The following is a 14100-nucleotide window of genomic DNA, read 5'->3' on the forward strand; positions in this document are numbered from 1 at the left end:
ACAACTGTCTTGCTTCTGGTTGACGATAAGTGTGACTGCTTTCACTTGTTTATTAAAATGTGCAAGTTTGCTGCATGCAAATCTTTCCGGAACACACTTACGCACAGGTAAGCACTTACCTGTATTGGGTAAAGACGTAGCTAGCGCAAAATTCAAACTGGAGACATGACAGAGGGTTGTGTTAATAGCTCTGTGGACAAAAAATGCTACAGATTATTGCAGGTTTTAATGATAGGCAATATCAGCCCTTAAGATGACAGTTAATATCATTTTCATTCCTAACTTCTCGATTAATCCTACAGTGAATGCGAAAAATATAAATGGCTGAGCTGGTTCGAATAGATTCCGATTTCTTTTCTGCTGAGACATCCGGTGAGCAAAATATCATCTTCTATAAAATACGCTGCGCATATCCTTTGTCTTGCAAAACTAACCGATGTGCATCCGAATCACAACTTCTATGTACTATCGTAAAAAATAACAGTGGGGTTCGAATTTATTTGGGTTTCATATTTGCGAAGGCAATGACAGCGAACAAAATATATGATCATTTTCTCCTTTTTTCAGTAAATTTCTGCGTCGGCATTCATTCTACTCGTAATATTTTTGTCTCTTACAAATAGCCGAGGTCATTCCGATTGATATTTGCGATCAAACCTCGCAGGTTCCGATGCTTTTTTTAAAAAGAACGAGTCGCTTACATAGTCCATGCAGCGAAATCAGCCCACTACACTACTAAGATCATGGCAAGTTCCAGCTGCAAAGTGCACTTCGAGGTTACTAACAAGTTAATGTCAAGGAACAAATCAACACCACTTCCAACTACCTTCTCTCCAGTCGACCTTCAGGACATGTTTGCAAATTTCTTCCATGACAAAGTACAAACCATTCGAGATAAGCTTGACACCACAATTTCAATTGACTCGTCGTCACCATATAGTTGGGATACAGAATTTGAGCGGCAACCAATAGCAGCATTTGAACCTGTCTCTATGGATTTCGTACGTACAATCCTAATGAAGAATCCACCAAAGTCATGTGAACTTGATCCAATTCCAACATCACTGCTGCTTTAGTGCTTAGATCCAGTATTGCCTTCACTAACTGAAGTTCTTAATACCTCTCTCTCATCCGGGGAATTTCTATCATTTTTCAAAACTGCCATTGTAAAGCCTCTGCTGAAGAAACCAACACTAGACCATAACGATTTAAAAAACTACCGCCCAGTTTCTAATCTCTCATTCATATCAAAAATCTTAGAAAAGGTTGTTCTATCCCAGCTTGTATCTCATCTAAATTCAAACAGTCTTTTTAGCAATGTACAATCTGCATATCGCCCTTGCCACAGTACTGAAACTACTCTTCTAAAAGTAGTTAATGACATTCTCTCTGCGTTGGATAGCGGAAAGATTACAGTCCTCGCCCTCCTTAATTTGTCTGCAGCATTTGACACAATAGACCATGATATATTCCTTCACCGTCTCCAGCATGTATTTGGCATTCATGCTACAGCTTTACTGTGGTTCAAGTCCTACTTGGTTAACAGGACACAAATTGTATCTGCAAATGGAATACACTCCAGCCCAGTTGATTTATGTTGTGGTGTTCCTTAGGGGTTTGTTCTTGGACCTGTTCTCTTCATTCTGTACACTCAGTCGCTCTCAAGTGTCATTGATCATCATCCAGTGTCTCACCAGTTGTACGCTGATGACACCCAAACATACAAATCTAGCCACCCAACTGAAGTTGATGCTACCATCCAAGGTGTAGAGAGGTGCATTTCTGATGTGAAATCATGGATGACATGTAACAAGCTGCAGATGAATGATGATAAAACTGAGGCCATTCTGATAACAACACAAAGACTTTCTCATTCACATCCTTTACCTCAAACAATAAATATCTGCAACGCCAACATTAAATTCACACAATCAGTACGAAACCTAGGTGTTACTCTGGACAGTACTCTCACATTGCACCAACATGTCACGAACATATGCAAAGTTGCATATCTTGAGCTGAGACGCATCAGCTCAGTTCGCAAATATCTTTCAGTTGATGCCACTAAAACACTTGTGTGTTCATTAGTACTTTCAAGACTGGACTGTTGTAACTCAATTCTGTCTGGTTCATCTCAATATCTGCTCCAGAAACTTCAAAAAGTTCAAAACACAGCTGCTCGGATCATACTTAGAGTATTACGATCAGAGCACACCTCCCCGCTGCTCTGTACCCTACAATCGATATCCATTCGATCCAGAATCAAACACAAAATTTGTTCTCTGTGCTACGTTTCACTGTCGGACTCTAGTGCAACATACCTAGCCGACCTCACCGATGTGTACACACCAGCAAGATACTGGCGCTCCTCTTCTGACAATCGTATACTCATTATTCCCACTATGAAAACAAAGTCATATGGACAGCGTTCTTTTGCAAACCAGGGCCCAGCAACGTGGAATGAATTGCCCACTGAACTTAGACACAAAGACACAGTGATCACATTCAATAGGGCTCTCAAAACTCACTTATTTCGACTGCAAGAACAAACTTAAAAACCTAATAATGTTTCCTACCTGAAATATTCTCAGCATATTTTTTATTTTTTAATGTTTTTCTAATTTCATGGTGTTTGTTTTTGTAATAATATTATTATATGTTTATATGTTTTTTATCTTATAGGTGTCGTCCAATGTTGTAAAGCGCTTAGAGCTTCTAAAGATTAGGCGCTGTACAAAGTCCTCATAATTATTGTTATTATTATTATTATTATTATTATTATTATTATTTAGTGACTAACATTTGCTGGAATAAATGTACTTTCTATCCTACTTCAGCATGCGCCTAACACACTATCATAGAGGACAATGCCAGATTGTCAATTTGACAAGGACAGAACCCAGAACCAAGAACTCCAGTGCAATTATGAGAGGTAACTCTGCTGGAACTAAACCGGTAAGAGTTACCCAGTTACATATGTCTTATTATTGATGTGAATTACGTTGTTATGTTTAAACCATAACAAATACAAGATCTAGCTTAACATAATCTAACAGGTAGCCAATAGAATCAACTTTTAAAGCTTAACAGTACTAAAGTCTTACATAATTACAGTTTGTATTGTTTAATTTTGAATACAACATCCTACACATTTCGAAGAACCACTTGAGTTGTTAATTGGTACCTGTATCGTATACAGAAACGGCACTAGGATGTGCAGGGCCCAAGGCAGCATGCGATTAGCGGTGCCCCAAGAAAAAAAGTTGCATTCCGGAGTTGATTTCCGTCAGCATCGCGGTGCCCCTGAAAGGGTGGTTGCCTCGTTCGCTTTGTGCTAGGGCTGGGCCTGATGTCATACGAAATAACAGTGATGTGAGTGCAGTATAAAAGAGTAACTTCTTGAAAACTCTTAAATGTCCAAGTCCAATAAATATTGATGTAGAAACTATCTTGAAAGATAGTTAATGGTAAAGCAATATCGTTGCATAGGTTCATGAATCGTCTGAAAATTAAGAGCTATTTGCAGGCCCGACCCTAGGGCAAGACGAACGAGGGTACCGCCTTGGACCTCGCGCTTCTCCACAATGCAGTATTTTTCATTGGGGCCCTGCGCTTATCCCATGCTGCATTGGGCCCTTCACATCCTAGGGCCCGGCCTGGCTATTGGTGATCACAACTCAGTACAGGTGGGTGGGAGATGGCACTCTGATAGTGAAGAAATGGCTATAAATTTTAATAATAGTGACACCATATTTCCTTCAATAGATACTTCCCGATAAGGTCATTTCCATATGATAATCTGCCCATTTTACCTGGACGACTGGCAATCTGGCAGTTTCTCCTAATATGTGACTACCAAAATTGATTATTTTGAACAAGGTACACTGAAGCAAAATCAAATTATAAAGTACAAAGTAGATATTAACAGAAAGCCTGATTTGGGTTCTGTTTATGTATGTATGTTTTGTAACCGTATCTTGAGATTCGTTGAATTTATTTCAACGTCCAAATAACATATAAACTCAATGGTAAACATTGCCAACATATCACAAATATTTGCATGCAATGAAACCAGTATGTCACTCACACATATCAATAATCCACTGAGTGGCAAGGGAAGTGGGTTTTGTTTCTGCCTTGAGAAATTGGACATAAGCATTTTTTCTGCAAATACTGTTTAGAAATAAAATATATTTTGGTTCTACAAACCCGGAAAGTAGATATTTAGTTATATGCGGTATATCTATGAAACAGCCTTACTGTATTCAACTTAAATTTTCTACCGTATCTATGGAAAATACACCATAAAATGCTAACTATGGTAGTACCCCATTTGTGACTTCAGTATGCAAGGTTACAGGATGGCCTATCTCCTCCCTTCTGATATGAAGCAAAATGAGTTGGGAATTCAATGACATGCTCTTTGAGACATTCTAAGTTTGTCATTCTGTAACCATGCAAAATATTTACAGACCATTTTATTTGAAATGTATCACATTTATGAAACAAATGTAACTTCCTATTATGCTTAATTGAATTGCAGTCCACTACATTGTTAGTGAACTTTCTCTTTCAGCGAATATTCCTTTCATCTTTCTAAACTGAAATGGTGGACACCTAATCATGACACTATGATACTGTTCCTTTTTCTCGTTTCTTGATAGAGTCAATTCCTTTATGGCTTGCCAATACTTAAGATTATGTCAACCACTAGCAGCATTAAATGGCCTTTTCTGATTCTGCTTTCTAAAGCACACCATGTCTTTGCCAATGACTTCAATGAAGCACAAACAAACAGACTGACCCAAAAAATTTCAAATTTCGTACATAAAGCGAAACCAGTAAATATTTAACATCAATGCAAGAAGTGATAATAAATGTATATAAGTAAATAAAAAGATAAGTTTAAACCCATACCCTACACATGATTTAACTGACACACCATACACCAATATGGCAGCCTCCAGTACATTGCCTCGTGATAGTTTCCACTTGTGGTGTATATAAGGCTTCGTGAATGCAAAATGAAACACTTGTTGCATTTTGTTTAGTCATTATACAACATTATAATTACACTGCATTTACTCAATTATATCTCTCTTTTATTATCAGTTGCACATAAAATACAATATCAGATTGCTTATTTTTAGTTTTTAAAATATCTTTTCCACAAATCATATTTTCCCTGTTCATTTCATTGATGTTACATTTTCCAGTTATGTTCTATACATGATATCTGACAATACCACAGCCACCCACCCTATGTTTGCATTTCAAATAGGCTTAATAAAGTGTGGAAGCAGAGATGGTGACATTCAAAAACACAGCCAATACATTTGATGTGTTCTGCCAACTTCGCGAACGGTTCAGGGTTTATACCGATGCATTCTATTCTATCAGTTTGGAGGGATAAGATCTTCAAGACTGTGGTAAGTACATATTTTGTCTTATTCAATCCAGTGTTATTCAAGACTGTGGTAAGTACATATTTTGTCTTATTCAGTCCAGTGTTATTCAAGACTATGGTAAGTACATATTTTGTCTTATTCAATCCAGTGTTATGTTAATTTATCTTAATATTATACATGTATTTTCAGTGACCTTTGCTGCTGAAGCATATGTTACTACTACTGGTGAAAACGGCAAAAAAAGAGGAGTTTGCAGATGTAAGAGTTGATCTTATCTAATGATAATTCTATATTGTAGTTATTTTACAAGGTAAAAATAGTTCAGCATTTAATATGTTCCTATTTTCCTGCCCCCCCCCCCCCCTCAAAAAAGCAGTGGTATTCCCTCCCAGTTAATGCAGGGACGTCATTTTTCCGGGGGGGGAGGGGGACAACTTTAAGGGGCTTGCTAATTTTCGTATATAGACAACAGCAATTTTACATTTTACAGCACATGCACATTCAGGAGGAAGGCAGATGCCTCCCCCCACCCCACCCCCACCCCCACCCCCATCCCTTGTTAAATGGTTTATGTTTTAACTTTACATGGCCAGGCTTTTCAGTTATGGATTTATGGTAATAAATCTTCACCAATACTTGAATAGTTTCATAGTCTGCCATTTTGATAACTTATTGCATCACATGTGTGTACGCAAAGCAGAAGGACGATGAATTAATATGCAGCTAGACTCACAAAGATAATCTAGCAGATCACAGTGTGCTGCAGACAAAGATAATCTAGCAGATCACAGTGTGCTGCAGACAAAGATAATCTAGCAGATCACAGTGTGCTGCAGACAATGATAATCTGGTATATCACAATGTACATGTACTGCAGACAATTGCGTGTCTTTGCACATGTGCACATGGTTTACTTGCAGTATTAATGTCAATTTTGAATATTTAGGGCGCATTGTTGTGAGGGGATGGGCTGTTGTTATCATATTCCATTACTTAACAGAATCTAGATGTAATGAGTAGATTCCAGGCAATATTAAGGAATATGGAGATGATAGTGAAGATGAAGATTAATTCCTTTGATTAGACAATGCAGAATCAGCTTTAGATACTTCATTATCTTAACATGATTATCGTCTTTGATCCGTTATCAAACATGGCAAATCAAGAATGTGGTAACTGTATTGTTAATGCCAGCAAATATATTTTATTAATTCTTAAGTTTCATTGTATGTGATGTTGTTGAAATACACACAAGTATATGTGTCTGAATGCATATGTGTAATTATTGTAATGGTAATATTATTATGGGTGGTAAATCTTCATTTTAATCAATGGTTTTCATTTGTGTTTTATTTCATGGGATATTTAGTGAATTATGCAATAACAGCGTCTGAGTGATTAATCATGATGTATTAATCATGGGCCTAAATAGTTAGAGTGTTCATCTCTAATGCGAGAGGTCGCAGGTTCAAACCATGGCTGGGGCTGGGTGTAACCAAAGACTTATAAAAATGGTACTTGCCGCCTTCTTGCTTCGAATTCAGCATTAAGAGGTTAGTGTTAGGACTTGTCAGCTTTTTGTCAGGATAATGTGACTGGGTGGGACATCATGCTGCATGTTTGCGGCATGATGCACCAGTGCTAGACATCAATATAAACTGCCACTCTGCAGACATGGTTGTGATATGACTGAAAGATTATTAAAGGTACATTAAAAATACACACACACACACACACACACACGCGTGCATTATTGATGACTTTTATAATGTGTCAAACGTATTGGTGACAAAACCGAATTTAGGGTGAATTTAGTTGTACTGCAATTGTTTAGTGCAAGGTTCAGAGTGACCAAGTATTGTATTTTTATACATGGACGGAACATCCCACATTTTTCCCAGCAGCACACTTCATGTATTCATTTAATGTGACTGCAATTCATAAACTGTGCTTACAACAGAAGTATACAATTGGCAACTCTGGATTAAATGCTTTAAATTAAATGTTTTGTGTTATTTGGTCACATTCAACTAATTATTTCATGATATTGTTATTTAGTCAGTTTGTCTGTGTATAATATTGTATAGAATTCAATGTTATAGTAACCATGTTACCTCCGTACAAATGGCAGCATTTCTAGAAATAGTAAAACAAATGTAAAGCTGTCCTTATATGATTTCCAATCAACAGTAGAAATATGACACTGATATATATTTAACTAATTAGTAGTAAAATAAATTTAAAACCTAAATCTTTCAAGTAATATGTTAAGGTCATTCATTCCAAAGTTTGAACACATTTGGAATAAGGGTGTCAGAATTAAAGTCCATCATAATGGCCTAGCTGTTCAGTAAGAGAGCAGTCAGTGGAATCCAGTTTGTTGAGTACGCATAACTATGTACACTGGAAATCATGCAGAGATATTCATAACAAAATAAATTATTCTTCACCATATTTACAAATTACATTTGTATTAAGTGGTAAATTTTGAAATCTGATAAATTTTATGCCAATCTCGTACATTTCCAATCGTCTTTGACTTTGCATGAAAAAGTACATGCGTTGACATAATTCAAAATACAAAGTCATAAAAAGATTGAACTGATAGAATTTCTAACAGTTTTCTGAATTATTTTAATTAGCTTGGTGTCAGAATGTTACAGCTTGGATTATTAAGAAATACTGGCAGCAACTGGAAAAGTAGCTGACATTGTCTCGATCAAGCAGTGTTTATTTTACAACATATATGTGCTGCTCGTTTACGATCCTGATGTGTTATAAAACACATGTTGTCTTGAGTAGCAGACAAAAGGGAAGTATAGGACTCATGGTACTAACACTAATTCGGGTTCCACAGTACACCTTTGGAATAACATTAATTTAAAAAATGCAGTAACTTAAGTTTCTGAAAGCTCATGAACAAACCAATATTTCTCAGTATAGACCCATTGTAGATGTAAGATTCTATGTAGAGAAAACCATTTTTACTGTGGCATCTTCTTCATCAAAATTTCTTTGAAATATGTTTTTCTTATTCTGCACCTCAAGAATCAGGTGCTAATTTCAGCAATGAGTGTTCCTAAGCCAAGTCTCTAAAAATGTTTCAAATTCCATCAATACAATATTTTCTCTTTTTGTTTCAGTTACAAATAGGAAAAGCTCTCAAAAGATTCCTTTAACTAAAATTTAACTTTTAATTATAAGCAAATCCTGGCCCTACAAAACCCATATATACCTTATTTTATGTTCACCCATTTGCCCATATAATTTTTTCCATGAGTCATATACCTACTTTTCTCGAAACAGTTGCGTCTATGTAAACAACCATTTGTGTATACTATGTTTTGATGAATAAACTCAGTTTGAGTGTTGCAGTGAATTTTCTTTAGTTTTCCCAGCCTCCTCTTCTGTAGGATAACCATCTTCATTTATGTCCATTGTTATATACTTGTTAGATTTCAAGTTACAATATCCCTTTTTCATATTGGAAAATGGATCAAGGATGTTTTCATCACAGCAATTCTTTGATGAAAAACGATAGAACTGTGATATGCAGTCAATATGAGTAAAAACATACTGCTAAGGGCATCCTGGATCAATACAGTGTAATGTACTCCTCAATCCCCAGTCCATATACAGTTAAACCATCCTCTTAAGAACACATTGGATAACCAAAGTGTAATGTACGTCACTGTCCCCACTCTATATACAGTTAAACCATCATGTTAAGGGTACACTGGATAATCACAATGTAATGTACCTCACTGTCCCCACTCAATATACAATTAAACCATCCTTTTAAGGACACAATGAATAACTACAATGTAATGTACCCCAATATCTCCAGTCTATATACAAATTTAAACCATTTTCTTAAGGGCACGCTGGATAACCACAATATAATGTACCTCACTATCTCCACTCAATATACAATTATACCATCCTCTTACGGATTCACTGGACAATTATAATATAATGTACCTCACTATATCCAGTCCATATACAAATTTAAACCATTGTCTTGAAAGCACACTGGATAACCACAATGTAATATACCTCACTGTCCCCACTCAATATATAATTAAAGCATCCTCTTACCGATACACTGGATAGCTACAATGTTATGTACCCAAATATCCCCAGTTCATATACAATTAAACCATCCTATTAATGGTGCACTGAATCGCCACAGTGTAATGTACACCAATATCCCCAGGCCATATACTCAATTTACACAAATCAATTTAATCATTCTGTTAGTGGAACACTGAATAAGCACAATGTAATGTAACTCACTGTCCACACTCCATATATAATTAAACCATCCTGTTAAGGACGTACTGCATCACCGTAATGTAACATGTCCCCAGTCCATGGTGAGATAAAGTGTAAGTGGTTTGACATCCTATCTCTCCATGTGAACAGGAATGAATTATATGCGTCATTAACAGAAAATAGAGACAAAAATCAAAAAGCATTTCACAGATGTAATAAAGGACAAAAAAAATACTAGCAATATTATGAATATCTGATTATGTTATAATTTACTGCTGAAGTCTTTAAAATGGCCAGTATAACCTATGAGGAGAACCTAGGAAAGTCTTTTTCTTAAAAGATCTAATCTATGCAAAATATGAAACTGTAGAATGCCACATTTTTTAGCAGGGAGATGCCAATGTGGCAGACCAAAAGATTCAAATGTCAGATTTGTCCAACCCAAAGTGTTGATTAATCTACCCTTCAAGAAGGAAAATATGCCATTCCTAAGAAGAAAATTTTAAGACAAAATGAAATGACCAATGCAAGATTACATGTTGAATGACAGATAGAGAGAATTAACAGTTTTAGAATTTTACAAGGAGTTTTGCCATTCAATGGCACACTGGGCTTCCAAACTATGGCATGTATGTGCCAACTTAATAAACTTGCAACGGCCTCTATTCCAGATTGATTCAACATGTCTTTTCTTGACAGTTGAAGGTAGAACATTTCTGTAATTGAACATTTTTTATTGCATAGTTACTATTTAAAAGTTAGTTCACAGGTCATTTTCCTTTCTTCACTTCTTATTTGGGGTGGATGGTGGAATGGTATAGTTATTTATGCATGTATCCTAGCTGTTACTGTCACAGTACATTATATGGGGTTGCCAGACCAGTACATCCATGTATCCTAGTTGTTACTGTCAAAGTACAGTCTATGGGGTTACCAGACCAGTGTATCCATTTGTACTTGTTTAATACAAAATGACAAAGTTCGAGAGGAAAAACAACAATAATTGTAATCATTCAGTATTTGGTGAATACATGATCTTTAAAGCAGAAGCAAAGGAATCTTATTTACTTTTCTTTCAGGTACTATTTAGGATTTGACTTAACCCCAACCTCTGTCAGAGTAAATATAGAGTGCACACTTCTACGTTATTGTCACACTGAAGTTTAGAATAAAACAATTTGTAAAAATATTTCTCTCTTCTGTGACACTGTAAGAAAAATATTACTGAGGTTAACAAAAGTTATTTCCTCTGAGATATTTTAGATTTTTAAACATCTAGAAGTTTTGAATCTATATGAATGAATTTTCACTGTTACATATATTTATGTTAACATGCCCTCTTTAATTTTGTTATATTTATTTATAAATTTCAAGGACACTTTAAGAGTCCCTCCACAAACAAATGCCACTTACAGTAAACTATTTTTCATGACTATGTTAAAATGCATAATTACTATTCTTTTCTTGACAATATTATCTCATTTAGTCAGAAAATGTTCCATGTACATGTGTAATGAGTTCTACAAGAAATGCTTGAATCAGATTACTTTGTCATATGATGCTTTAAGTGAACAGACAAGCCCTACATATTCAGTGAGTTATGGTGTAATCTAATATTACACTTGTATATTATTCACTTCTAACTATGCCTGCCAGACCAGTCTAGGTCATTTACCTCGTTATGTCCTCGGATAAGACACTAAGGTAACATATCTTAATCACTGTATGACACTATTGTGTTAAAAGTGCAGTTTTTAAAAAACGTAAAAGTGTCATTAAGAAAATATCAAACAAACTGTAAAAGTCACTTTGAAATGCCATCAAACAAACTGTAAACGTGCCATTAAAAAGCCATCAGATAAATTGTAAAAGTACCATTATAAATCATCAAACAAACTGTGAAAGTGCCATTAAAAATCATAAAACAAACTGTAAAAGTGCCTTTAGAAAACATCAAACTGTACAAGTGCAATTGCTAATCATCAAGCCATAAAAGTGCCATTAAAACAATCAAAAACTGTAAAAATGCCATTACAAAATATCAAAAACTGTAAAATTGCTATCAAAATCATCAAACAAACCATAAAGGTTCAATTAAAAATCATCAAACAAACTTTAATCGTACCACTGAAATGCCATCAAACTGTAAAGAAGCTACCAAACTGTGAAAGTGCCATTGAAAAGCCATCAAACAATCTGTAAATATGTCATTTAAAAAACCATCAAACAGTTCGAAAAAGTGCTATTAACACACCACCAAACAAACTGTAAATCTGCCATTAAACACCATCAAACAAACTGTAAATATGTATTTTAAAAACCATCAAACAAACTATAAAGGTACCTTCAAAAAACACATCAAACAAACTGTAAATGTGTCCTTTAAAACCCATCAAACAAACTGTAAATGTGCCATTAAACACCATCAAACAAACTGTAAATGTGCCATTAAAAACCATCAAACAAATTGTAAGTGTGCCATTAAACACCATCAAACAAACTGTAAATGTGCCATCAAAAACCATCAAACAAACTGTAAATGTGTCCTTTAAAAACCATCAAACAAACTATAAAGGTACCTTAAAAAAACATCAAACAAACTGTAAAACTGACATTAAAAACCATCAAACAAACTGTAAATGTGCCATTAAAAACCATCAAACAAACTGTAAAATGTGTCCTTTAAAACACCATCAAACAAACTGTAACACTCCATTAAAAACCATCAAACAAACTGTAAACATGGAAATCTGATGGAACACAAACCATAGCGGAAATATACAAGCACTCTGGGATATTTGACATTGCTGGATATAAATGTGCAAATCTGGCCCTGTTTGAGTTAATTGGTGGAATGGTCAGTGATGGATGATAGAAGCTCATTATAAATGAGACGGATTTGAGCTAAATTTTGTCTAGGTTTGCATGTGAGTTTTCAGTGAATCTAGAAACAATAGGCCTAATCTATAAATCCAGATTTACGCAGCACACAAACATGGACTCCATAAAATTCTAAACTTTCATCCAGACTATAACCTTCTTGTTCAGATACCACTGCGTACATGAAATAAATTGGAGGTGACTGCAAAATGAACATGAATCCAATTAAATAATCTCGTCTATACATAATAAATCTTATGACATATATACACTATCAATGTAAAGGTGTCTGCCTAGATAATCATGAACTTTGTGGTAGAACATTCCATCACAAGTAATACAAATCCCACTTGTTCATATTAAATGATGGATGCGGCGTTCGACCATATCTTAAATGCAGTGTCGGAGTCAAGTTGTGTAATCAGCTAGGTCAGCCATGCTGAATATTATTGTGCGTGAACGTGGGGAAAAAATGTGTCATCAATGCTGTTGAGGAAAAAGCTAACGATGCCATCAGTGCAGTTGAGGAAAAAGCTAACGATGCCATCAGTGCAGTTGAGGAAAAAGCTAACGATGCCATCAGTGCAGTTGAGGAAAAAGCTAACGATGCCATCAGTGCAGTTGAGGAAAAAAGCTAACGATGCCATCAGTGCAGTTGAGGAAAAAGCTAACGATGCCTTCAGTGCAGTTGAGGAAAAAGCTAACGATGCCATCAGTGCAGTTGAGGAAAAAGCTAACGATGCCATCAATGCAGTTGAGGAAAAAGCTAACGATGCCATCAGTGCAGTTGAGGAAAAAGCTAACAATGTCATCAATGCAGCTGAGAAAATAGACTTTATCGCTCTAGACCTGTAACAGAAAGAAGATAAATCAATAAGTTTAGTAAACAAATTATTTTTTCTATGATCAAAGTGAAAATGTAAGAGACACGTGCAGTATTATAAATTAAATCCCAAATGATCATAAATGTCCAATCATATGTCCAAAAGTATAGAATATTCGAATGAATTTCAATATATCTATTGATATAATATATATTGATTTGCCACAATGATGCAATCCAGAATGACTTTGAATGAGCTCACAATAATTTCAAATAATGAGTGAATCCAAAGTCATTGTGCACTTAGTAATTCCAATTAATTGTTTAGATAAATAATTCTTCTCAAATTATATTTTGGGTACAACAACAAACTTTGATCACGGATTCTCACATATGTAAGAAGAAAAAAAGGAAATGAATTACATTCACATTTTAACTAATCCCTACTTGTACACACTTTCACTTGACTTGAAAATGATTGTGTCTAGAATGTTCCGAACTCAAACGTAAACATCCTCTTTTCAACAATTATAATAAAGTACAATGATCAATCATGGACGCAATTTAACTATGTAAACATGTCGTTTGCATGATCTAAAACTTACAGTCAAGGAAATATAGCTAAGCACACAATTAAATTCAATATACATAACAAGACAAGTCAGTTGAATACTATCTGGAATTGACGTGACTGTTGCTAAAGATACTGGTAAC

General features: G+C 35.3%; 1 pseudogene; it reads left to right on the plus strand.

The window, feature by feature from the left end:
• The first annotated feature begins 13036 nt into the window (after positions 1–13036).
• Positions 13037–13418, plus strand: LOC149800318 (uncharacterized; annotated as a pseudogene).
• Positions 13419–14100: the final 682 nt, after the last annotated feature.

The sequence above is a fragment of the Sinohyriopsis cumingii genome, chromosome 5, assembly GCF_028554795.1.
Source record: "Sinohyriopsis cumingii isolate HCF-2022 chromosome 5, ASM2855479v2, whole genome shotgun sequence".
Taxonomy (NCBI): domain Eukaryota; kingdom Metazoa; phylum Mollusca; class Bivalvia; order Unionida; family Unionidae; genus Sinohyriopsis; species Sinohyriopsis cumingii.